The sequence below is a fragment of the Perissodus microlepis genome, chromosome 18, assembly GCF_051167445.1.
Source record: "Perissodus microlepis isolate ML-2025 ecotype Zambia chromosome 18, ASM5116744v1, whole genome shotgun sequence".
Taxonomy (NCBI): domain Eukaryota; kingdom Metazoa; phylum Chordata; class Actinopteri; order Cichliformes; family Cichlidae; genus Perissodus; species Perissodus microlepis.
The window spans coordinates 1,832,819-1,855,727 of NC_140478.1; the positions used below are offsets into that span (position 1 = coordinate 1,832,819).

General features: G+C 54.1%; 11 non-coding genes and 10 pseudogenes across 11 annotated transcripts; all 21 read right to left on the bottom strand.

Moving 5' to 3' along the window:
* Positions 1–724: 724 nt before the first annotated feature.
* Positions 725–843, bottom strand: LOC146366491 (5S ribosomal RNA). Its single transcript, XR_014798006.1, has one exon. It is a non-coding gene; the product is annotated as a 5S ribosomal RNA (ribosomal RNA).
* Positions 844–1,676: 833 nt separating this feature from the next.
* On the bottom strand, positions 1,677–1,795 carry LOC146366492 (5S ribosomal RNA; annotated as a pseudogene).
* An 851-nt stretch (positions 1,796–2,646) lies between these two features.
* Positions 2,647–2,765, bottom strand: LOC146366493 (5S ribosomal RNA). Its single transcript, XR_014798343.1, has one exon. It is a non-coding gene; the product is annotated as a 5S ribosomal RNA (ribosomal RNA).
* Positions 2,766–3,578: 813 nt separating this feature from the next.
* LOC146366494 (5S ribosomal RNA) lies at positions 3,579–3,697 on the bottom strand. The gene has a single exon (XR_014797873.1). It is a non-coding gene; the product is annotated as a 5S ribosomal RNA (ribosomal RNA).
* A 929-nt stretch (positions 3,698–4,626) lies between these two features.
* Positions 4,627–4,735, bottom strand: LOC146366495 (5S ribosomal RNA; annotated as a pseudogene).
* An 890-nt stretch (positions 4,736–5,625) lies between these two features.
* LOC146366496 (5S ribosomal RNA) lies at positions 5,626–5,744 on the bottom strand. Its single transcript, XR_014797875.1, has one exon. It is a non-coding gene; the product is annotated as a 5S ribosomal RNA (ribosomal RNA).
* A 1,164-nt stretch (positions 5,745–6,908) lies between these two features.
* LOC146366497 (5S ribosomal RNA) lies at positions 6,909–7,027 on the bottom strand (annotated as a pseudogene).
* A 2,037-nt stretch (positions 7,028–9,064) lies between these two features.
* LOC146366498 (5S ribosomal RNA) lies at positions 9,065–9,173 on the bottom strand (annotated as a pseudogene).
* A 968-nt stretch (positions 9,174–10,141) lies between these two features.
* LOC146366499 (5S ribosomal RNA) lies at positions 10,142–10,260 on the bottom strand. The gene has a single exon (XR_014797980.1). It is a non-coding gene; the product is annotated as a 5S ribosomal RNA (ribosomal RNA).
* Positions 10,261–11,189: 929 nt separating this feature from the next.
* On the bottom strand, positions 11,190–11,308 carry LOC146366500 (5S ribosomal RNA). The gene has a single exon (XR_014797981.1). It is a non-coding gene; the product is annotated as a 5S ribosomal RNA (ribosomal RNA).
* Positions 11,309–12,237: 929 nt separating this feature from the next.
* LOC146366501 (5S ribosomal RNA) lies at positions 12,238–12,356 on the bottom strand. The gene has a single exon (XR_014797990.1). It is a non-coding gene; the product is annotated as a 5S ribosomal RNA (ribosomal RNA).
* A 930-nt stretch (positions 12,357–13,286) lies between these two features.
* LOC146366502 (5S ribosomal RNA) lies at positions 13,287–13,405 on the bottom strand (annotated as a pseudogene).
* Positions 13,406–14,334: 929 nt separating this feature from the next.
* LOC146366503 (5S ribosomal RNA) lies at positions 14,335–14,453 on the bottom strand. Its single transcript, XR_014798480.1, has one exon. It is a non-coding gene; the product is annotated as a 5S ribosomal RNA (ribosomal RNA).
* A 929-nt stretch (positions 14,454–15,382) lies between these two features.
* Positions 15,383–15,501, bottom strand: LOC146366504 (5S ribosomal RNA; annotated as a pseudogene).
* A 929-nt stretch (positions 15,502–16,430) lies between these two features.
* On the bottom strand, positions 16,431–16,549 carry LOC146366505 (5S ribosomal RNA; annotated as a pseudogene).
* A 792-nt stretch (positions 16,550–17,341) lies between these two features.
* Positions 17,342–17,460, bottom strand: LOC146366506 (5S ribosomal RNA). The gene has a single exon (XR_014797993.1). It is a non-coding gene; the product is annotated as a 5S ribosomal RNA (ribosomal RNA).
* A 929-nt stretch (positions 17,461–18,389) lies between these two features.
* Positions 18,390–18,509, bottom strand: LOC146366507 (5S ribosomal RNA; annotated as a pseudogene).
* A 929-nt stretch (positions 18,510–19,438) lies between these two features.
* Positions 19,439–19,557, bottom strand: LOC146366508 (5S ribosomal RNA). The gene has a single exon (XR_014797937.1). It is a non-coding gene; the product is annotated as a 5S ribosomal RNA (ribosomal RNA).
* A 929-nt stretch (positions 19,558–20,486) lies between these two features.
* LOC146366509 (5S ribosomal RNA) lies at positions 20,487–20,605 on the bottom strand (annotated as a pseudogene).
* A 929-nt stretch (positions 20,606–21,534) lies between these two features.
* Positions 21,535–21,653, bottom strand: LOC146366510 (5S ribosomal RNA; annotated as a pseudogene).
* A 792-nt stretch (positions 21,654–22,445) lies between these two features.
* On the bottom strand, positions 22,446–22,564 carry LOC146366511 (5S ribosomal RNA). The gene has a single exon (XR_014797994.1). It is a non-coding gene; the product is annotated as a 5S ribosomal RNA (ribosomal RNA).
* Between the last annotated feature and the right edge of the window lie 345 nt (positions 22,565–22,909).

The following is a 22,909-nucleotide window of genomic DNA, read 5'->3' on the forward strand; positions in this document are numbered from 1 at the left end:
AGGACCTGGTGTGGTGTAGGTGGCCTCAGCCAGAAGCAAAGGCCCTGGTGAGGTGTATATGGCCTAAGCCAGAGCCACAGGCCCTGGTGTGGTGTAGATGGACTAAGCCAGCAGCGCAAGCCCTCGTGTAATGTAGATGGCCTCAGCCAGAAGCACAGGCCCTGGTGTGGTGTAGTTGGCCTCATCCAGTAGAGCAAGCCCTCGTGTGATGTATATGGCCTCATCCAGCAGCACAGGCCCTGGTGTGATTAAAATGGCCTCAACCAGCAACACAGGCCCTGGTGTGGGGTAGATGGCTTCAGCCAGAGCCACAGGCCCTGGTGTGGTGTAGTTGGCCTCAGCCAGAGCCACAGAACCTGGTGTGGTGTAGGTGGCCAAAGCCAGGAGCACAGGCCGTGGTGTGTTGTAGATGGCCTCAGCTAGCAGCACAGGACCTGGTGAGGTGGAGGTGGCTTCTTCCTGCAACTCAGGCCCTGGTGTGATGTAGATGGCCTCAGCCGGAAGCACCGGTCCTCAGCCAGATGCACACGCCCTGGTGTAATTTAGATGACCTATCTTAGCAGCACAGGCCCCGGTGTGGTGCGGATGGCCTCACCTGGCAGCACAAGACATTGCTGAAAACAGCCAAAAGGAATGTCGTTTATGTGCCCTCATTAATGGGCAGCTGCTTTGGGTCTTTCAACACCCTCCTTCTCTGGATCAAAAGCAGTTCAATGACATGAAAAGCTTACAGCACCTGGTATTCCCAGGCGGTCCCCCATCCAAGTACTAACCAAGCCCAACCCTGCTTAGCTTCCGAGATCAGACGAGAGCTGGCGTGCTCAGGGTGGTATGGCCGTAAGCTGCAGACCTCAGCACAAAGTGTCAATTTATGGAATCAAGTGGTGAGTTGGGCAGTACTTGAAGTTACGAAACACAACCCTCCAATTTAACTACATTGTTAATGGTAACTGCATGGTTGCCTAATACTCTAACCCAAGGACTCAATTTAGCTTTTAACCAGCAGTACAGGCCCTGGTTTGGTGTAGATGTCCTCCACCAGCAGCACAGGACCTGGTGTGGTGTATATGGCCTAAGCCAGAGCCACAGGCCCTGGTGGGGTGTATATGGCCTAAGCCAGAGCCACAGGCCCTGGTGTGGTGTAGATGGACTAAGCCAGCAGCGCAAGCCCTCGTGTAATGTAGATGGCCTCAGCCAGAAGCACAGGCCCTGGTGTGGTGTAGTTGGCCTCATCCAGTAGAGCAAGCCCTCGTGTGATGTATATGGCCTCATCCAGCAGCACAGGCCCTGGTGTGGGAGTAGATGGCTTCAGCCAGAGCCACAGGACCTGGTGTGGTGTAGTTGGCCTCAGCCAGAGCCACAGAACCTGGTGTGGTGTTGGTGGCCAAAGCCAGGAGCACAGGCCGTGTTGTGTTGTAGATGGCCTCAGCCGGAAGCACCGGTCCTCAGCCAGAAGCACCGGTCCTCAGCCAGATGCACACGCCCTGGTGTAATTTAGATGACCTATCTTAGCAGCACAGGCCCCGGTGTGGTGCGGATGGCCTCACCTGGCAGCACAAGACATTGCTGAAAACAGCCAAAAGGAATGTCGTTTATGTGCCCTCATTAATGGGCAGCTGCTTTGGGTCTTTCGACACCCTCCTTCTCTGGATCAAAAGCAGTTCAATGACATGTAAAGCTTACAGCACCTGTTATTCCCAGGCGGTCTCCCATCCAAGTACTAACCAAGCCCAACCCTGCTTAGCTTCCGAGATCAGACGAGATCGGGCGTGCTCAGCGTGGTATGGACGTAAGCTGCAGACCTCAGCACAAAGTGTCAATTTATGGAATCAAGTGGTGAGTTGGGCAGTACTTGAAGTTACGAAACACAACCCTCCAATTTAACTACATTGTTAATGGTAACTGCATGGTTGCCTAATACTCTAACCCAAGGACTCAATTTAGCTTTTAACCAGCAGTACAGGCCCTGGTTTGGTGTAGATGGCCTCCACCAGCAGCACAGGACCTGGTGTGGTGTAGGTGGCCTCAGCCAGAAGCAAAGGCCCTGGTGGGGTGTATATGGCCTAAGCCAGAGCCACAGGCCCTGGTGTGGTGTAGATGGACTAAGCCAGCAGCGCAAGCCCTCGTGTAATGTAGATGGCCTCAGCCAGAAGCACAGGCCCTGGTGTGGTGTAGTTGGCCTCATCCAGTAGAGCAAGCCCTCGTGTGATGTATATGGCCTCATCCAGCAGCACAGGCCCTGGTGTGATTAAAATGGCCTCAACCAGCAACACAGGCCCTGGTGTGGGGTAGATGGCTTCAGCCAGAGCCACAGGCCCTGGTGTGGTGTAGTTGGCCTCAGCCAGAGCCACAGAACCTGGTGTGGTGTTGGTGGCCAAAGCCAGGAGCACAGGCCGTGGTGTGTTGTAGATGGCCTCAGCCGGAAGCACCGGTCCTCAGCCAGATGCACACGCTCTGGTGTAATTTAGATGACCTATCTTAGCAGCACAGGCCCCGGTGTGGTGCGGATGGCCTCACCTGGCAGCACAAGACATTGCTGAAAACAGCCAAAAGGAATGTCGTTTATGTGCCCTCATTAATGGGCAGCTGCTTTGGGTCTTTCAACACCCTCCTTCTCTGGATCAAAAGCAGTTCAATGACATGAAAAGCTTACAGCACCTGGTATTCCCAGGCGGTCTCCCATCCAAGTACTAACCAAGCCCAACCCTGCTTAGCTTCCGAGATCAGACGAGATCGGGCGTGCTCAGGGTGGTATGGCCGTAAGCTGCAGACCTCAGCACAAAGTGTAAATTTATGGAATCAAGTGGTGAGTTGGGCAGTACTTGAAGTTACGAAACACAACCCTCCAATTTAACTACATTGTTAATGGTAACTGCATGGTTGCCTAATACTCTAACCCAAGGACTCATTTTAGCTTTTAACCAGCAGTACAGGCCCTGGTTTGGTGTAGATGTCCTCCACCAGCAGCACAGGACCTGGTGTGGTGTATATGGCCTAAGCCAGAGCCACAGGCCCTGGTGGGGTGTATATGGCCTAAGCCAGAGCCACAGGCCCTGGTGTGGTGTAGATGGACTAAGCCAGCAGCGCAAGCCCTCGTGTAATGTAGATGGCCTCAGCCAGAGCCACAGGCCCTGGTGTGGTGTAGTTGGCCTCATCCAGTAGAGCAAGCCCTCGTGTGATGTATATGGCCTCATCCAGCAGCACAGGCCCTGGTGTGGGAGTAGATGGCTTCAGCCAGAGCCACAGGACCTGGTGTGGTGTAGTTGGCCTCAGCCAGAGCCACAGAACCTGGTGTGGTGTTGGTGGCCAAAGCCAGGAGCACAGGCCGTGTTGTGTTGTAGATGGCCTCAGCCGGAAGCACCGGTCCTCAGCCAGATGCACACGCCCTGGTGTAATTTAGATCACCTATCTTAGCAGCACAGGCCCCGGTGTGGTGCGGATGGCCTCACCTGGCAGCACAAGACATTGCTGAAAACAGCCAAAAGGAATGTCGTTTATGTGCCCTCATTAATGGGCAGTTGCTTTGGGTCTTTCGACACCCTCCTTCTCTGGATCAAAAGCAGTTCAATGACATGAAAAGCTTACAGCACCTGGTATTCCCAGGCGGTCTCCCATCCAAGTACTAACCAAGCCCAACCCTGCTTAGCTTCCGAGATCAGACGAGATCGGGCGTGCTCAGGGTGGTATGGACGTAAGCTGCAGACCTCAGCACAAAGTGTCAATTTATGGAATCAAGTGGTGAGTTGGGCAGTACTTGAAGTTACGAAACACAACCCTCCAATTTAACTACATTGTTAATGGTAACTGCATGGTTGCCTAATACTCTAACCCAAGGACTCAATTTAGCTTTTAACCAGCAGTACAGGCCCTGGTTTGGTGTAGATGGCCTCCACCAGCAGCACAGGACCTGGTGTGGTGTAGGTGGCCTCAGCCAGAAGCAAAGGCCCTGGTGGGGTGTATATGGCCTAAGCCAGAGCCACAGGCCCTGGTATGGTGTAGATGGACTAAGCCAGCAGCGCAAGCCCTCGTGTAATGTAGATGGCCTCAGCCAGAAGCACAGGCCCTGGTGTGGTGTAGTTGGCCTCATCCAGTAGAGCAAGCCCTCGTGTGATGTATATGGCCTCATCCAGCAGCACAGGCCCTGGTGTGATTAAAATGGCCTCAACCAGCAACACAGGCCCTGGTGTGTGGTAGATGGCTTCAGCCAGAGCCACAGGCCCTGGTGTGGTGTAGTTGGCCTCAGCCAGAGCCACAGAACCTGGTGTGGTGTTGGTGGCCTCAGCCAGGAGCACAGGCCGTGGTGTGTTGTAGATGGCCTCAGCTAGCAGCACAGGACCTGGTGAGGTGGAGGTGGCTTCTTCCTGCAACTCAGGCCCTGGTGTGCTGTAGATGGCCTCAGCCGGAAGCAGCGGTCCTCAGCCAGATGCACACGCCCTGGTGTAATTTAGATGACCTATCTTAGCAGCACAGGCCCCGGTGTGGTGCGGATGGCCTCACCTGGCAGCACAAGACATTGCTGAAAACAGCCAAAAGGAATGTCGTTTATGTGCCCTCATTAATGGGCAGCTGCTTTGGGTCTTTCAACACCCTCCTTCTCTGGATCAAAAGAAGTTCAATGACATGAAAAGCTTACAGCACCTGGTATTCCCAGGCAGTCTCCCATCCAAGTACTAACCAAGCCCAACCCTGCTTAGCTTCCGAGATCAGACGCGCTCAGGGTGGTATGGCCGTAAGCTGCAGACCTCAGCACAAAGTGTCAATTTATGGAATCAAGTGGTGAGTTGGGCAGTACTTGAAGTTACGAAACACAACCCTCCAATTTAACTACATTGTTAATGGTAACTGCATGGTTGCCTAATACTCTAACCCAAGGACTCAATTTAGCTTTTAACCAGCAGTACAGGCCTTGGTTTGGTGTAGATGGCCTCCACCAGCAGCACAGGACCTGGTGTGGTGTAGGTGGCCTCAGCCAGAAGCAAAGGCCCTGGTGGGGTGTATATGGCCTAAGCCAGAGCCACAGGCCCTGGTGTGGTGTAGATGGACTAAGCCAGCAGCGCAAGCCCTCGTGTAATGTAGATGGCCTCAGCCAGAAGCACAGGCCCTGGTGTGGTGTAGTTGGCCTCATCCAGTAGAGCAAGCCCTCGTGTGATGTATATGGCCTCATCCAGCAGCACAGGCCCTGGTGTGGGGTAGATGGCTTCAGCCAGAGCCACAGGCCCTGGTGTGGTGTAGTTGGCCTCAGCCAGAGCCACAGAACCTGGTGTGGTGTTGGTGGCCAAAGCCAGGAGCACAGGCCGTGGTGTGTTGTAGATGGCCTCAGCTAGCAGCACAGGACCTGATGAGGTGGAGGTGGCTTCTTCCTGCAACTCAGGCCCTGGTGTGTTGTAGATGGCCTCAGCCGGAAGCACCGGTCCTCAGCCAGATGCACACGCCCTGGTGTAATTTAGATGACCTATCTTAGCAGCACAGGCCCCGGTGTGGTGCGGATGGCCTCACCTGGCAGCACAAGACATTGCTGAAAACAGCCAAAAGGAATGTCGTTTATGTGCCCTCATTAATGGGCAGCTGCTTTGGGTCTTTCAACACCCTCCTTCTCTGGATCAAAAGCAGTTCAATGACATGAAAAGCTTACAGCACCTGGTATTCCCAGGCGGTCCCCCATCCAAGTACTAACCAAGCCCAACCCTGCTTAGCTTCCGAGATCAGACGAGAGCGGGCGTGCTCAGGGTGGTATGGCCGTAAGCTGCAGACCTCAGCACAAAGTGTCAATTTATGGAATCAAGTGGTGAGTTGGGCAGTACTTGAAGTTACGAAACACAACCCTCCAATTTAACTACATTGTTAATGGTAACTGCATGGTTGCCTAATACCCTAACCCAAGGACTCAATTTAGCTTTTAACCAGCAGTACAGGCCCTGGTTTGGTGTAGATGGCCTCCACCAGCAGCACAGGACCTGGTGTGGTGTAGGTGGCCTCAGCCAGAAGCAAAGGCCCTGGTGGGGTGTATATGGCCTAAGCCAGAGCCACAGGCCCTGGTGTGGTGTAGATGGACTAAGCCAGCAGCGCAAGCCCTCGTGTAATGTAGATGGCCTCAGCCAGAAGCACAGGCCCTGGTGTGGTGTAGTTGGCCTCATCCAGAAGCACAGACCCTGGTGGGGTGTATATGGCCTAAGCCAGAGCCACAGGCCCTGGTGTGGTTTTTTTTGGCCTCATCCAGAACTGCAAGCCCTCGTGTGATGTACATGGCCTCATCCAGCAGCACAGGCCCTGGTGTGATTAAAATGGCCTCAACCTGCAACAAAGGCCCTGGTGTGGGGTAGATGGCTTCAGCCAGAGCCACAGACCCTGGTGTGGTGTAGTTGGCCTCACCCGCCAGCACACGTCCTGATGTGGTGTACATGGCCTCAGCCAGAAGCACTGGCCATGGAGTGGTGTAGTTGGCCTTAGCCAGCAGCACAGGACCTGGTTTGGTGGAGGTGGCCTAGGCCAGAAGCGCAAGCCCTGGTGTGTTGCAGTCAGCCTCAGCCAGCAGCACAGAACATGGTGTGGTGTAGGTGGCCAAAGCCAGGAGCACAGGCCGTGGTGTGTTGTAGATGGCCTCAGCTAGCAGCACAGGACCTGGTGAGGTGGAGGTGGTTTCTTCCTGAAACTCAGGCCCTGGTGTGTTGTAGATGTTCTCAGCCGGAAGCACCGGTCCTTAACCAGATGCACACGCCCTGGTGTAATTTAGATGACCTATCATAGCAGCACAGGCCCCGGTGTGGTGCGGATGGCCTCACCTGGCAGCACAAGACATTGCTGAAAACAGCCAAAAGGAATGTCGTTTATGTGCCCTCATTAATGGGCAGCTGCTTTGGGTCTTTCAACACCCTCCTTCTCTGGATCAAAAGAAGTTCAATGACATGAAAAGCTTACAGCACCTGGTATTCCCAGGCAGTCTCCTATCCAAGTACTAAGCAAGCCCAACCCTGCTTAGCTTCCGAGATCAGACGAGAGCAGGCGTGCTCAGGGTGGTATGGCCGTAAGGTGTAGACCTCAGCACCAAGTGTCAATTTATGGAATCAAGTGGTGAGTTGGGCAGTACTTGAAGTTACGAAACACAACCCTCCAATTTAACTACATTGTTAATGGTAACTGCATGGTTGCCTAATACCTTAACCCAAGGACTCAATTTAGCTTTTAACCAGCAGTACAGGCCCTGGTTTGGTGTAGATGGCCTCCACCAGCAGCACAGGACCTGGTGTGGTGTAGGTGGCCTCAGCCAGAAGCAAAGGCCCTGGTGGGGTGTATATGGCCTAAGCCAGAGCCACAGGCCCTGGTGTGGTGTAGATGGACTAAGCCAGCAGCGCAAGCCCTCGTGTAATGTAGATGGCGTCATCCAGAAGCACAGGCCCTGGTGTGGTGTATATCGCCTAAGCCAGAGCCAAAGGCCCTGGTGTGGTGTAGTTGGCCTCATCCAGCAACGCAAGCCCTCGTGTGATGTACATGGCCTCATCAAGCAGCACAGGCCCTGGTGTGATTAAAATGGCCTCAACCAGCAACAAAGGCCCTGGTGTGGGGTAGATGGCTTCAGCCAGAGCCACAGGCCCTGGTGTGGTGGAGGTGGCTTCTTCCTGCAACTCAGGCCCTGGTGTGGTGTAGGTGGCCTCAGCCAGAAGCAAAGGCCCTGGTGGGGTGTATATGGCCTAAGCCAGAGCCACAGGCCCTGGTGTGGTGTAGATGGACTAAGCCAGCAGCGCAAGCCCTCGTGTAATGTAGATGGCCTCAGCCAGAAGCACAGGCCCTGTTGTGGTGTAGTTGGCCTCATCCAGTAGAGCAAGCCCTCGTGTGATGTATATGGCCTCCTCCAGCAGCACAGGCCCTGGTGTTATTAAAATGGCCTCAACCAGCAACACAGGCCCTGGTGTGGGGTAGATGGCTTCAGCCAGAACCACAGGCCCTGGTGTGGTGTAGTTGGCCTCAGCCAGAGCCACAGAACCTGGTGTGGCGTTGGTGGCCAAAGCCAGGAGCACAGGCCATGGTGTGTTGTAGATGGCCTCAGCTAGCAGCACAGGAGCTGGTGAGGTGGAGGTGGCTTCTTCCTGCAACTCAGGCCCTGGTGTGTTGTAGATGGCCTCAGCCGGAAGCACCGGTCCTCAGCCAGATGCACACGCCCTGGTGTAATTTAGATGACCAATCTTAGCAGCAGTACTTGAAGTTACGAAACACAACCCTCCAATTTAACTACATTGTTAATGGTAACTGCATGGTTGCCTAATACCTTAACCCAAGGACTCAATTTAGCTTTTAACCAGCAGTACAGGCCCTGGTTTGGTGTAGATGGCCTCCACCAGCAGCACAGGACCTGATGTGGTGTAGGTGGCCTCAGCCAGAAGCAAACGCCCTGGTGGGGTGTATATGGCCTAAGCCAGAGCCACAGGCCCTGGTGTGGTGTAGATGGACTAAGCCAGCAGCGCAAGCCCTCGTGTAATGTAGATGGCCTCAGCCAGAAGCACAGGCCCTGGTGTGGTGTAGTTGGCCTCATCCAGTAGAGCAAGCCCTCGTGTGATGTATATGGCCTCATCCAGCAGCACAGGCCCTGGTGTGATTAAAATGGCCTCAACCAGCAACACAGGCCCTGGTGTGGGGTAGATGGCTTCAGCCAGAGCCACAGGCCCTGGTGTGGTGTAGTTGGCCTCAGCCGGAGCCAAAAGAACCTGGTGTGGTGTTGGTGGCCAAAGCCAGGAGCACAGGCCGTGGTGTGTTGTAGATGGCCTCAGCTAGCAGCACAGGACCTGGTGAGGTGGAGGTGGCTTCTTCCTGCAACTCAGGCCCTGGTGTGTTGTAGATGGCCTCAGCCGGAAGCACCGGTCCTCAGCCAGATGCACACGCCCTGGTGTAATTTAGATGACCTATCTTAGCAGCAGAGGCCCCGGTGTGGTGCGGATGGCCTCACCTGGCAGCACAAGACATTGCTGAAAACAGCCAAAAGGAATGTCGTTTATGTGCCCTCATTAATGGGCAGCTGCTTTGGGTCTTTCAACACCCTCCTTCTCTGGATCAAAAGCAGTTCAATGACATGAAAAGCTTACAGCACCTGGTATTCCCAGGCGGTCTCCCATCCAAGTACTAACCATGCCAAACCCTGCTTAGCTTCCGAGATCACGCGTGCTCAGGGTGGTATGGCCGTAAGCTGCAGACCTCAGCACAAAGTGTAAATTTATGGAATCAAGTGGTGAGTTGGGCAGTACTTGAAGTTACGAAACACAACCCTCCAATTTAACTACATTGTTAATGGTAACTGCATGGTTGCCTAATACCCTAACCCTAGGACTCAATTTAGCTTTTAACCAGCAGTACAGGCCCTGGTTTGGTGTAGATGGCCTCCACCAGCAGCACAGGACCTGGTGTGGTGTAGGTGGCCTCAGCCAGAAGCAAAGGCCCTGGTGGGGTGTATATGGCCTAAGCCAGAAGCAAAGGCCCTGGTGGGGTGTAGATGGACTAAGCCAGCAGCGCAAGCCCTCGTGTAATGTAGATGGCCTCATCCAGAAGCACAGGCCCTGGTGGGGTTTATAAGGCCTAAACCAGAGCCAAAGGCCCTGGTGTGGTGTAGTTGGCCTCATCCAGCAGCGCAAGCCCTCGTGTGATGTACATGGCCTCATCCAGCAGCACAGGCCGTGGTGTGATTAAAATGGCCTCAACCAACAACAAAGGCCCTGGTGTTGGGTAGATGGCTTCAGCCAGAGCCACAGGCCCTGTTGTGGTGTAGTTGGCCTCACCCGCCAGCACAGGTCCTGATGTGGTGTACATGGCCACAGCCAGAAGCACAGGACCTGGTGTGGTGTAGTTGGCCTCAGCCAGCAGCACAGACCCTGGTGTGGTGTAGGTGGCCAAAGCCAAGAGCACAGGCCGTGGTGTGCTGTAGATGGCCTCAGCCGGAAGCACCGGTCCTCAGCCAGATGCACACGCCCTGGTGTAATTTAGATGACCTATCTTAGCAGCACAGGCCCCGGTGTGGTGCGGATGGCCTCACCTGGCAGCACAAGACATTGCTGAAAACAGCCAAAAGGAATGTCGTTTATGTGCCCTCATTAATGGGCAGCTGCTTTGGGTCTTTCAACACCCTCCTTCTCTGGATCAAAAGCAGTTCAATGACATGAAAAGCTTACAGCACCTGCTATTCCCAGGCGGTCCCCCATCCAAGTACTAACCAAGCCCAACCCTGCTTAGCTTCCGAGATCAGACGAGAGCGGGCGTGCTCAGGGTGGTATGGCCGTAAGCTGCAGACCTCAGCACAAAGTGTCAATTTATGGAATCAAGTGGTGAGTTGGGCAGTACTTGAAGTTACGAAACACAACCCTCCAATTTAACTACATTGTTAATGGTAACTGCATGGTTGCCTAATACCCTAACCCAAGGACTCAATTTAGCTTTTAACCAGCAGTACAGGCCCTGGTTTGGTGTAGATGGCCTCCACCAGCAGCACAGGACCTGGTGTGGTGTAGGTGGCCTCAGCCAGAAGCAAAGGCCCTGGTGGGGTGTATATGGCCTAAGCCAGAGCCACAGGCCCTGGTGTGGTGTAGATGGACTAAGCCAGCAGCGCAAGCCCTCGTGTAATGTAGATGGCCTCAGCCAGAAGCACAGGCCCTGGTGTGGTGTAGTTGGCCTCATCCAGTAGAGCAAGCCCTCGTGTGATGTATATGGCCTCATCCAGCAGCACAGGCCCTGGTGTGATTAAAATGGCCTCAACCAGCAACACAGGCCCTGGTGTGGGGTAGATGGCTTCAGCCAGAGCCACAGGCCCTGGTGTGGTGTAGTTGGCCTCAGCCAGAGCCACAGAACCTGGTGTGGTGTTGGTGGCCAAAGCCAGGAGCACAGGCCGTGGTGTGTTGTAGATGGCCTCAGCTAGCAGCACAGGACCTGGTGAGGTGGAGGTGGCTTCTTCCTGAAACTCAGGCCCTGGTGTGTTGTAGATGGCCTCAGCCGGAAGCACCGGTCCTCAGCCAGATGCACACGCCCTGGTGTAATTTAGATCACCTATCTTAGCAGCACAGGCCCCGGTGTGGTGCGGATGGCCTCACCTGGCAGCACAAGACATTGCTGAAAACAGCCAAAAGGAATGTCGTTTATGTGCCCTCATTAATGGGCAGCTGCTTTGGGTCTTTCAACACCCTCTTTCTCTGGATCAAAAGCAGTTCAATGACATGAAAAGCTTACAGCACCTGGTATTCCCAGGCGGTCTCCCATCCAAGTACTAACCAAGCCCAACACTGCTTAGCTTCCGAGATCAGACGAGAGCGGGCGTGCTCAGGGTGGTATGGCCGTAAGCTGCAGACCTCAGCACAAAGTGTCAATTTATGGAATCAAGTGGTGAGTTGGGCAGTACTTGAAGTTACGAAACACAACCCTCCAATTTAACTACATTGTTAATGGTAACTGCATGGTTGCCTAATACTCTAACCCAAGGACTCAATTTAGCTTTTAACCAGCAGTACAGGCCCTGGTTTGGTGTAGATGGCCTCCACCAGCAGCACAGGACCTGGTGTGGTGTAGGTGGCCTCAGCCAGAAGCAAAGGCCCTGGTGGGGTGTATATGGCCTAAGCCAGAGCCACAGGCCCTTTTGTGGTGTAGATGGACTAAGCCAGCAGCGCAAGCCCTCGTGTAATGTAGATGGCCTCAGCCAGAAGCACAGGCCCTGGTGTGGTGTAGTTGGCCTCATCCAGTAGAGCAAGCCCTCGTGTGATGTATATGGCCTCATCCAGCAGCACAGGCCCTGGTGTGATTAAAATGGCCTCAACCAGCAACACAGGCCCTGGTGTGGGGTAGATGGCTTCAGCCAGAGCCACAGGCCCTGGTGTGGTGTAGTTGGCCTCAGCCAGAGCCACAGAACCTGGTGTGGTGTTGGTGGCCAAAGCCAGGAGCACAGGCCGTGGTGTGTTGTAGATGGCCTCAGCTAGCAGCACAGGACCTGGTGAGGTGGAGGTGGCTTCTTCCTGAAACTCAGGCCCTGGTGTGTTGTAGATGGCCTCAGCTGGAAGCACCGGTCCTCAGCCAGATGCACACGCCCTGGTGTAATTTAGATGACCTATCTTAGCAGCACAGGCCCCGGTGTGGTGCGGATGGCCTCACCTGGCAGCACAAGACATTGCTGAAAACAGCCAAAAGGAATGTCGTTGATGTGCCCTCATTAATGGGCAGCTGCTTTGGGTCTTTCAACACCCTCCTTCTCTGGATCAAAAGCAGTTCAATGACATGAAAAGCTTACAGCACCTGGTATTCCCAGGCGGTCTCCCATCCAAGTACTAACCAAGCCCAACGCTGCTTAGCTTCCGAGATCAGACGAGAGCGGGCGTGCTCAGGGTGGTATGGCCGTAAGCTGCAGACCTCAGCACAAAGTGTCAATTTATGGAATCAAGTGGTGAGTTGGGCAGTACTTGAAGTTACAAAACACAACCCTCCAGTTTAACTACATTGTTAATGGTAACTGCATGGTTGCCTAATACTCTAACCCAAGGACTCAATTTAGCTTTTAACCAGCAGTACAGGCCCTGGTTTGGTGTAGATGGCCTCCACCAGCAGCAAAGGACCTGGTGTGGTGTAGGTGGCCTCAGCCAGAAGCAAAGGCCCTGGTGGGGTGTATATGGCCTAAGCCAGAGCCACAGGCCCTGGTGTGGTGTAGATGGACTAAGCCAGCAGCGCAAGCCCTCGTGTAATGTAGATGGCCTCAGCCAGAAGCACAGGCCCTGGTGTGGTGTAGTTGTCCTCATCCAGTAGAGCAAACCCTCGTGTGATGTATATGGCCTCATCCAGCAGCACAGGCCCTGGTGTGATTAAAATGGCCTCAACCAGCAACACAGGCCCTGGTGTGGGGTAGATGGCTTCAGCCAGAGCCACAGGCCCTGGTGTGGTGTAGTTGGCCTCAGCCAGAGCCACAGAACCTGGTGTGGTGTTGGTGGCCAAAGCCAGGAGCACAGGCCGTGGTGTGTTGTAGATGGCCTCAGCTAGCAGCACAGGACCTTGGTGAGGTGGAGGTGGCTTCTTCCTGCAACTCAGGCCCTGGTGTGTTGTAGATGGCCTCAGCCGGAAGCACCGGTCCTCAGCCAGATGCACACGCCCTGGTGTAATTTAGATGACCTATCTTAGCAGCACAGGCCCCGGTGTGGTGCGGATGGCCTCACCTGGCAGCACAAGACATTGCTGAAAACAGCCAAAAGGAATGTCGTTTATGTGCCCTCATTAATGGGCAGCTGCTTTGGGTCTTTCAACACCCTCCTTCTCTGGATCAAAAGCAGTTCACTGACATGAAAAGCTTACAGCACCTGGTATTCCAAGGCGGTCTCCCATCCAAGTACTAACCAAGCCCAACCCTGCTTAGCTTCCAAGATCAGACGAGAGCGGGCGTGCTCAGGGTGGTATGGCCGTAAGCTGCAGACCTCAGCACAAAGTGTCAATTTATGGAATCAAGTGGTGAGTTGGGCAGTACTTGAAGTTACGAAACACAACCCTCCAATTTAACTACATTGTTAATGGTAACTGCATGGTTGCCTAATACTCTAACCCAAGGACTCAATTTAGCTTTTAACCAGCAGTACAGGCCCTGGTTTGGTGTAGATGGCCTCCACCAGCAGCACAGGACCTGGTGTGGTGTAGGTGGCCTCAGCCAGAAGCAAAGGCCCTGGTGGGGTGTATATGGCCTAAGCCAGAGCCACAGGCCCTGGTGTGGTGTAGATGGACTAAGCCAGCAGCGCAAGCCCTCGTGTAATGTAGATGGCCTCAGCCAGAAGCACAGGCCCTGGTGTGGTGTAGTTGGCCTCATCCAGTAGAGCAAGCCCTCGTGTGATGTATATGGCCTTATCCAGCAGCACAGGCCCTGGTGTGATTAAAATGGCCTCAACCAGCAACACAGGCCCTGGTGTGGGGTAGATGGCTTCAGCCAGAGCCACAGGCCCTGGTGTGGTGTAGTTGGCCTCAGCCAGAGCCACAGAACCTGGTGTGGTGTTGGTGGCCAAAGCCAGGAGCACAGGCCGTGGTGTGTTGTAGATGGCCTCAGCTAGCAGCACAGGACCTGGTGAGGTGGAGGTGGCTTCTTCCTGAAACTCAGGCCCTGGTGTGTTGTAGATGGCCTCAGCCGGAAGCACCGGTCCTCAGCCAGATGCACACGCCCTGGTGTAATTTAGATGACCTATCTTAGCAGCACAGGCCCCGGTGTGGTGCGGATGGCCTCACCTGGCAGCACAAGACATTGCTGAAAACAGCCAAAAGGAATGTCGTTTATGTGCCCTCATTAATGGGCAGCTGCTTTGGGTCTTTCAACACCCTCCTTCTCTGGATCAAAAGCAGTTCAATGACATGAAAAGCTTACAGCACCTGGTATTCCCAGGCGGTCTCCCATCCAAGTACTAACCAAGCCCAACCCTGCTTAGCTTCCGAGATCAGACGAGAGCGGGCGTGCTCAGGGTGGTATGGCCGTAAGCTGCAGACCTCAGCACAAAGTGTCAATTTATGGAATCAAGTGGTGAGTTGGGCAGTACTTGAAGTTACGAAACACAACCCTCCAATTTAACTACATTGTTAATGGTAACTGCATGGTTGCCTAATACTCTAACCCAAGGACTCAATTTAGCTTTTAACCAGCAGTACAGGCCCTGGTTTGGTGTAGATGGCCTCCACCAGCAGCACAGGACCTGGTGTGGTGTAGGTGGCCTCAGCCAGAAGCAAAGGCCCTGGTGGGGTGTATATGGCCTAAGCCAGAGCCACAGGCCCTGTTGTGGTGTAGATGGACTAAGCCAGCAGCGCAAGCCCTCGTGTAATGTAGATGGCCTCAGCCAGAAGCACAGGCCCTGGTGTGGTGTAGTTGGCCTCATCCAGTAGAGCAAGCCCTCGTGTGATGTATATGGCCTCATCCAGCAGCACAGGCCCTGGTGTGATTAAAATGGCCTCAACCAGCAACACAGGCCCTGGTGTGGGGTAGATGGCTTCAGCCAGAGCCACAGGCCCTGGTGTGGTGTAGTTGGCCTCAGCCAGAGCCACAGAACCTGGTGTGGTGTTGGTGGCCAAAGCCAGGAGCACAGGCCGTGGTGTGTTGTAGATGGCCTCAGCTAGCAACACAGGACCTGGTGAGGTGGAGGTGGCTTCTTCCTGCAACTCAGGCCCTGGTGTGTTGTAGAAGGCCTCAGCCGGAAGCACCGGTCCTCAGCCAGATGCACACGCCCTGGTGTAATTTAGATCACCTATCTTAGCAGCACAGGCCCCGGTGTGGTGCGGATGGCCTCACCTGGCAGCACACGACATTGCTGAAAACAGCCAAAAGGAATGTCGTTTATGTGCCCTCATTAATGGGCAGCTGCTTTGGGTCTTTCAACACCCTCCTTCTCTGGATCAAAAGCAGTTCAATGACATGAAAAGCTTACAGCACCTGGTATTCCCAGGCGGTCTCCCATCCAAGTACTAACCAAGCCCAACCCTCCTTAGGTTCCGAGATCAGACGAGAGCTGGCGTGCTCAGGGTGGTATGGCCGTAAGCTGCAGACCTCAGCACAAAGTGTCAATTTATGGAATCAAGTGGTGAGTTGGGCAGTACTTGAAGTTACGAAACACAACCCTCCAGTTTAACTACATTGTTAATGGTAACTGCATGGTTGCCTAATACTCTAACCCAAGGACTCAATTTAGCTTTTAACCAGCAGTACAGGCCCTGGTTTGGTGTAGATGGCCTCCACCAGCAGCACAGGACCTGGTGTGGTGTAGGTGGCCTCAGCCAGAAGCAAAGGCCCTGGTGGGTTGTATATGGCCTAAGCCAGAGCCACAGGCCCTGGTGTGGTGTAGATGGACTAAGCCAGCAGCGCAAGCCCTCGTGTAATGTAGATGGCCTCAGCCAGAAGCACAGGCCCTGGTGTGGTGTAGTTGGCCTCATCCAGTAGAGCAAGCCCTCGTGTGATGTATATGGCCTCATCCAGCAGCACAGGCCCTGGTGTGATTAAAATGGCCTCAACCAGCAACACAGGCCCTGGTGTGGGGTAGATGGCTTCAGCCAGAGCCACAGGCACTGGTGTGGTGTAGTTGGCCTCAGCCAGAGCCACAGAACCTGGTGTGGTGTTGGTGGCCAAAGCCAGGAGCACAGGCCGTGGTGTGTTGTAGATGGCCTCAGCTAGCAGCACAGGACCTGGTGAGGTGGAGGTGGCTTCTTCCTGAAACTCAGGCCCCAGTGTGTTGTAGATGGCCTCAGCCGGAAGCACCGGTCCTCAGCCAGATGCACACGCCCTGGTGTAATTTAGATCACCTATCTTAGCAGCACAGGCCCCGGTGTGGTGCGGATGGCCTCACCTGGCAGCACAAGACATTGCTGAAAACAGCCAAAAGGAATGTCGTTTATGTGCCCTCATTAATGGGCAGCTGCTTTGGGTCTTTCAACACCCTCCTTCTCTGGATCAAAAGCAGTTCACTGACATGAAAAGCTTACAGCACCTGGTATTCCCAGGCGGTCTCCCATCCAAGTACTAACCAAGCCCAACCCTGCTTAGCTTCCGAGATCAGACGAGAGCGGGCGTGCTCAGGGTGGTATGGTCGTAAGGTGCAGACCTCAGCACAAAGTGTCAATTTATGGAATCAAGTGGTGAGTTGGGCAGTACTTGAAGTTACGAAACACAACCCTCCAATTTAACTACATTGTTAATGGTAACTGCATGGTTGCCTAATACTCTAACCCAAGGACTCAATTTAGCTTTTAACCAGCAGTACAGGCCCTGGTTTGGTGTAGATGGCCTCCACCAGCAGCACAGGACCTGGTGTGGTGAAGGTGGCCTCAGCCAGAAGCAAAGGCCCTGGTGGGGTGTATATGGCCTAAGCCAGAGCCACAGGCCCTGGTGTGGTGTAGATGGACTAAGCCAGCAGCGCAAGCCCTCGTGTAATGTAGATGGCCTCAGCCAGAAGCACAGGCCCTGGTGTGGTGTAGTTGGCCTCATCCAGTAGAGCAAGCCCTCGTGTGATGTATATGGCCTCATCCAGCAGCACAGGCCCTGGTGTGATTAAAATGGCCTCAACCAGCAACACAGGCCCTGGTGTGGGGTAGATGGCTTCAGCCAGAGCCACAGGCCCTGGTGTGGTGTAGTTGGCCTCAGCCAGAGCCACAGAACCTGGTGTGGTGTTGGTGGCCAAAGCCAGGAGCACAGGCCGTGGTGTGATTTAGATGACCTATCTTAGCAGCACAGGCCCCGGTGTGGTGCGGATGGCCTCACCTGGCAGCACAAGACATTGCTGAAAACAGCCAAAAGGAATGTCGTTTATGTGCCCTCATTAATGGGCAGCTGCTTTGGGTCTTTCAACACCCTCCTTCTCTGGATCAAAAGCAGTTCAATGACATGAAAAGCTTACAGCACCTGGTATTCCCAGGCGGTCTCCCATCCAAGTACTAACCAAGCCCAACCCTGCTTAGCTTCCGAGATCAGACGAGAGCTGGCGTGCTCAGGGTGGTATGGCCGTAAGCTGCAGACCTCAGCACAAAGTGTCAATTTATGGAATCAAGTGGTGAGTTGGGCAGTACTTGAAGTTACGAAACACAACCCTCCAATTTAACTACATTGTTAATGGTAACTGCATGGTTGCCTAATACTCTAACCCAAGGACTCAATTTAGCTTTTAACCAGCAGTACAGGCCCTGGTTTGGTGTAGATGGCCTCCACCAGCAGCACAGGACCTGGTGTGGTGTAGGTGGCCTCAGCCAGAAGCAAAGGCCCTGGTGGGGTGTATATGGCCTAAGCCAGAGCCACAGGCCCTGTTGTGGTGTAGATGGACTAAGCCAGCAGCGCAAGCCCTCGTGTAATGTAGATGGCCTCAGCCAGAAGCACAGGCCCTGGTGTGGTGTAGTTGGCCTCATCCAGTAGAGCAAGCCCTCGTGTGATGTATATGGCCTCATCCAGCAGCACAGGCCCTGGTGTGATTAAAATGGCCTCAACCAGCAACACAGGCCCTGGTGTGGGGTAGATGGCTTCAGCCAGAGCCACAGGCCCTGGTGTGGTGTAGTTGGCCTCAGCCAGAGCCACAGAACCTGGTGTGGTGTTGGTGGCCAAAGCCAGGAGCACAGGCCGTGGTGTGTTGTAGATGGCCTCAGCTAGCAGCACAGGACCTGGTGAGGTGGAGGTGGCTTCTTCCTGCAACTCAGGCCCTGGTGTGTTGTAGAAGGTCTCAGCCGGAAGCACCGGTCCTCAGCCAGATGCACACGCCCTGGTGTAATTTAGATCACCTATCTTAGCAGCACAGGCCCCGGTGTGGTGCGGATGGCCTCACCTGGCAGCACAAGACATTGCTGAAAACAGCCAAAAGGAATGTCGTTTATGTGCCCTCATTAATGGGCAGCTGCTTTGGGTCTTTCAACACCCTCCTTCTCTGGATCAAAAGCAGTTCAATGACATGAAAAGCTTACAGCACCTGGTATTCCCAGGCGGTCTCCCATCCAAGTACTAACCAAGCCCAACCCTGCTTAGCTTCCGAGATCAGACGAGATCGGGCCGTGCTCAGCGTGGTATGGGCTTAAGCTGCAGAGCTCAGCACAAAGTGTCAATTTATGGAATCAAGTGGTGAGTTGGGCAGTACTTGAAGTTACGAAACACAACCCTCCAATTTAACTACATTGTTAATGGTAACTGCATGGTTGCCTAATACTCTAACCCAAGGACTCAATTTAGCTTTTAACCAGCAGTACAGGCCCTGGTTTGGTGTAGATGGCCTCCACCAGCAGCACAGGACCTGGTGTGGTGTAGGTGGCCTCAGCCAGAAGCAAAGGCCCTGGTGGGGTGTATATGGCCTAAGCCAGAGCCACAGGCCCTGGTGTGGTGTAGATGGACTAAGCCAGCAGCGCAAGCCCTCGTGTAATGTAGATGGCCTCAGCCAGAAGCACAGGCCCTGGTGTGGTGTAGTTGGCCTCATCCAGTAGAGCAAGCCCTCGTGTGATGTATATGGCCTCATCCAGCAGCACAGGCCCTGGTGTGATTAAAATGGCCTCAACCAGCAACACAGGCCCTGGTGTGGTGTAGATGGCTTCAGCCAGAGCCACAGGCCCTGGTGTGGTGTAGTTGGCCTCAGCCAGAGCCACAGAACCTGGTGTGGTGTAGGTGGCCAAAGCCAGGAGCACAGGCCGTGGTGTGTTGTAGATGGCCTCAGCTAGCAGCACAGGACCTGGTGAGGTGGAGGTGGCTTCTTCCTGCAACTCAGGCCCTGGTGTGTTGTAGATGTTCTCAGCCGGAAGCAACGGTCCTCAGCCAGATGCAGACGCCCTGGTGTAATTTAGATGACCTATCTTAGCAGCACAGGCCCCGGTGTGGTGCGGATGGCCTCACCTGGCAGCACAAGACATTGCTGAAAACAGCCAAAAGGAATGTCGTTTATGTGCCCTCATTAATGGGCAGCTGCTTTGGGTCTTTCAACACCCTCCTTCTCTGGATCAAAAGCAGTTCAATGACATGAAAAGCTTACAGCACCTGGTATTCCCAGGCGGTCTCCCATCCAAGTACTAACCAAGCCCAACCCTGCTTAGCTTCCGAGATCAGACGAGAGCAGGCGTGCTCAGGGTGGTATGGCCGTAAGCTGCAGACCTCAGCACAAAGTGTCAATTTATGGAATCAAGTGGTGAGTTGGGCAGTACTTGAAGTTACGAAACACAACCCTCCAATTTAACTACATTGTTAATGGTAACTGCATGGTTGCCTAATACCCTAACCCAAGGACTCAATTTAGCTTTTAACCAGCAGTACAGGCCCTGGTTTGGTGTAGATGGCCTCCACCAGCAGCACAGGACCTGGTGTGGTGTAGGTGGCCTCAGCCAGAAGCAAAGGCCCTGGTGGGGTGTATATGGCCTAAGCCAGAGCCACAGGCCCTGGTGTGGTGTAGATGGACTAAGCCAGCAGCGCAAGCCCTCGTGTAATGTAGATGGCCTCAGCCAGAAGCACAGGCCCTGGTGTGGTGTAGTTGGCCTCATCCAGTAGAGCAAGCCCTCGTGTGATGTATATGGCCTCATCCAGCAGCACAGGCCCTGGTGTGATTAAAATGGCCTCAACCAGCAACACAGGCCCTGGTGTGGTGTAGATGGCTTCAGCCAGAGCCACAGGCCCTGGTGTGGTGTAGTTGGCCTCAGCCAGAGCCACAGAACCTGGTGTGGTGTTGGTGGCCAAAGCCAGGAGCACAGGCCGTGGTGTGTTGTAGATGGCCTCAGCTAGCAGCACAGGACCTGGTGAGGTGGAGGTGGCTTCTTCCTGCAACTCAGGCCCTGGTGTGTTGTAGATGGCCTCAGCCGGAAGCACCGGTCCTCAGCCAGATGCACACGCCCTGGTGTAATTTAGATGACCTATCTTAGCAGCACAGGCCCCGGTGTGGTGCGGATGGCCTCACCTGGCAGCACAAGACATTGCTGAAAACAGCCAAAAGGAATGTCGTTTATGTGCCCTCATTAATGGGCAGCTGCTTTGGGTCTTTCAACACCCTCCTTCTCTGGATCAAAAGAAGTTCAGTGACATGAAAAGCTTACAGCACCTGGTATTCCCAGGCAGTCTCCCATCCAAGTACTAACCAAGCCCAACCCTGCTTAGGTTGGGAGATCAGACGAGAGCTGGCGTGCTCAGGGTGGTATGGCCGTAAGCTGCAGACCTCAGCACAAAGTGTCAATTTATGGAATCAAGTGGTGAGTTGGGCAGTACTTGAAGTTACGAAACACAACCCTCCAATTTAACTACATTGTTAATGGTAACTGCATGGTTGCCTAATACCCTAACCCAAGGACTCAATTTAGCTTTTAACCAGCAGTACAGGCCCTGGTTTGGTGTAGATGGCCTCCACCAGCAGCACAGGACCTGGTGTGGTGTAGGTGGCCTCAGCCAGAAGCAAAGGCCCTGGTGGGGTGTATATGGCCTAAGCCAGAGCCACAGGCCCTGGTGTGGTGTAGATGGACTAAGCCAGCAGCGCAAGCCCTCGTGTAATGTAGATGGCCTCAGCCAGAAGCACAGGCCCTGGTGTGGTGTAGTTGGCCTCATCCAGTAGAGCAAGCCCTCGTGTGATGTATATGGCCTCATCCAGCAGCACAGGCCCTGGTGTGATTAAAATGGCCTCAACCAGCAACACAGGCCCTGGTGTGGGGTAGATGGCTTCAGCCAGAGCCACAGGCCCTGGTGTGGTGTAGTTGGCCTCAGCCAGAGCCACAGAACCTGGTGTGGTGTTGGTGGCCAAAGCCAGGAGCACAGGCCGTGGTGTGTTGTAGATGGCCTCAGCTAGCAGCACAGGACCTGGTGAGGTGGAGGTGGCTTCTTCCTGCAACTCAGGCCCTGGTGTGTTGTAGAAGGCCTCAGCCGGAAGCACCGGTCCTCAGCCAGATGCAGACGCCCTGGTGTAATTTAGATGACCTATCTTAGCAGCACAGGCCCCGGTGTGGTGCGGATGGCCTCACCTGGCAGCACAAGACATTGCTGAAAACAGCCAAAAGGAATGTCGTTTATGTGCCCTCATTAATGGGCAGCTGCTTTGGGTCTTTCAACACCCTCCTTCTCTGGATCAAAAGCAGTTCACTGACATGAAAAGCTTACAGCACCTGGTATTCCCAGGCGGTCTCCCATCCAAGTACTAACCAAGCCCAACCCTGCTTAGCTTCCGAGATCAGACGAGAGCGGGCGTGCTCAGGGTGGTATGGTCGTAAGGTGCAGACCTCAGCACAAAGTGTCAATTTATGGAATCAAGTGGTGAGTTGGGCAGTACTTGAAGTTACGAAACACAACCCTCCAATTTAACTACATTGTTAATGGTAACTGCATGGTTGCCTAATACTCTAACCCAAGGACTCAATTTAGCTTTTAACCAGCAGTACAGGCCCTGGTTTGGTGTAGATGGCCTCCACCAGCAGCACAGGACCTGGTGTGGTGAAGGTGGCCTCAGCCAGAAGCAAAGGCCCTGGTGGGGTGTATATGGCCTAAGCCAGAGCCACAGGCCCTGGTGTGGTGTAGATGGACTAAGCCAGCAGCGCAAGCCCTCGTGTAATGTAGATGGCCTCAGCCAGAAGCACAGGCCCTGGTGTGGTGTAGTTGGCCTCATCCAGTAGAGCAAGCCCTCGTGTGATGTATATGGCCTCATCCAGCAGCACAGGCCCTGGTGTGATTAAAATGGCCTCAACCAGCAACACAGGCCCTGGTGTGGGGTAGATGGCTTCAGCCAGAGCCACAGGCCCTGGTGTGGTGTAGTTGGCCTCAGCCAGAGCCACAGAACCTGGTGTGGTGTTGGTGGCCAAAGCCAGGAGCACAGGCCGTGGTGTGATTTAGATGACCTATCTTAGCAGCACAGGCCCCGGTGTGGTGCGGATGGCCTCACCTGGCAGCACAAGACATTGCTGAAAACAGCCAAAAGGAATGTCGTTTATGTGCCCTCATTAATGGGCAGCTGCTTTGGGTCTTTCAACACCCTCCTTCTCTGGATCAAAAGCAGTTCAATGACATGAAAAGCTTACAGCACCTGGTATTCCCAGGCGGTCTCCCATCCAAGTACTAACCAAGCCCAACCCTGCTTAGCTTCCGAGATCAGACGAGAGCTGGCGTGCTCAGGGTGGTATGGCCGTAAGCTGCAGACCTCAGCACAAAGTGTCAATTTATGGAATCAAGTGGTGAGTTGGGCAGTACTTGAAGTTACGAAACACAACCCTCCAATTTAACTACATTGTTAATGATAACTGCATGGTTGCCTAATACTCTAACCCAAGGACTCAATTTAGCTTTTAACCAGCAGTACAGGCCCTGGTTTGGTGTAGATGGCCTCCACCAGCAGCACAGGACCTGGTGTGGTGTAGGTGGCCTCAGCCAGAAGCAAAGGCCCTGGTGGGGTGTATATGGCCTAAGCCAGAGCCACAGGCCCTGGTGTGGTGTTGATGGACTAAGCCAGCAGCGCAAGCCCTCGTGTAATGTAGATGG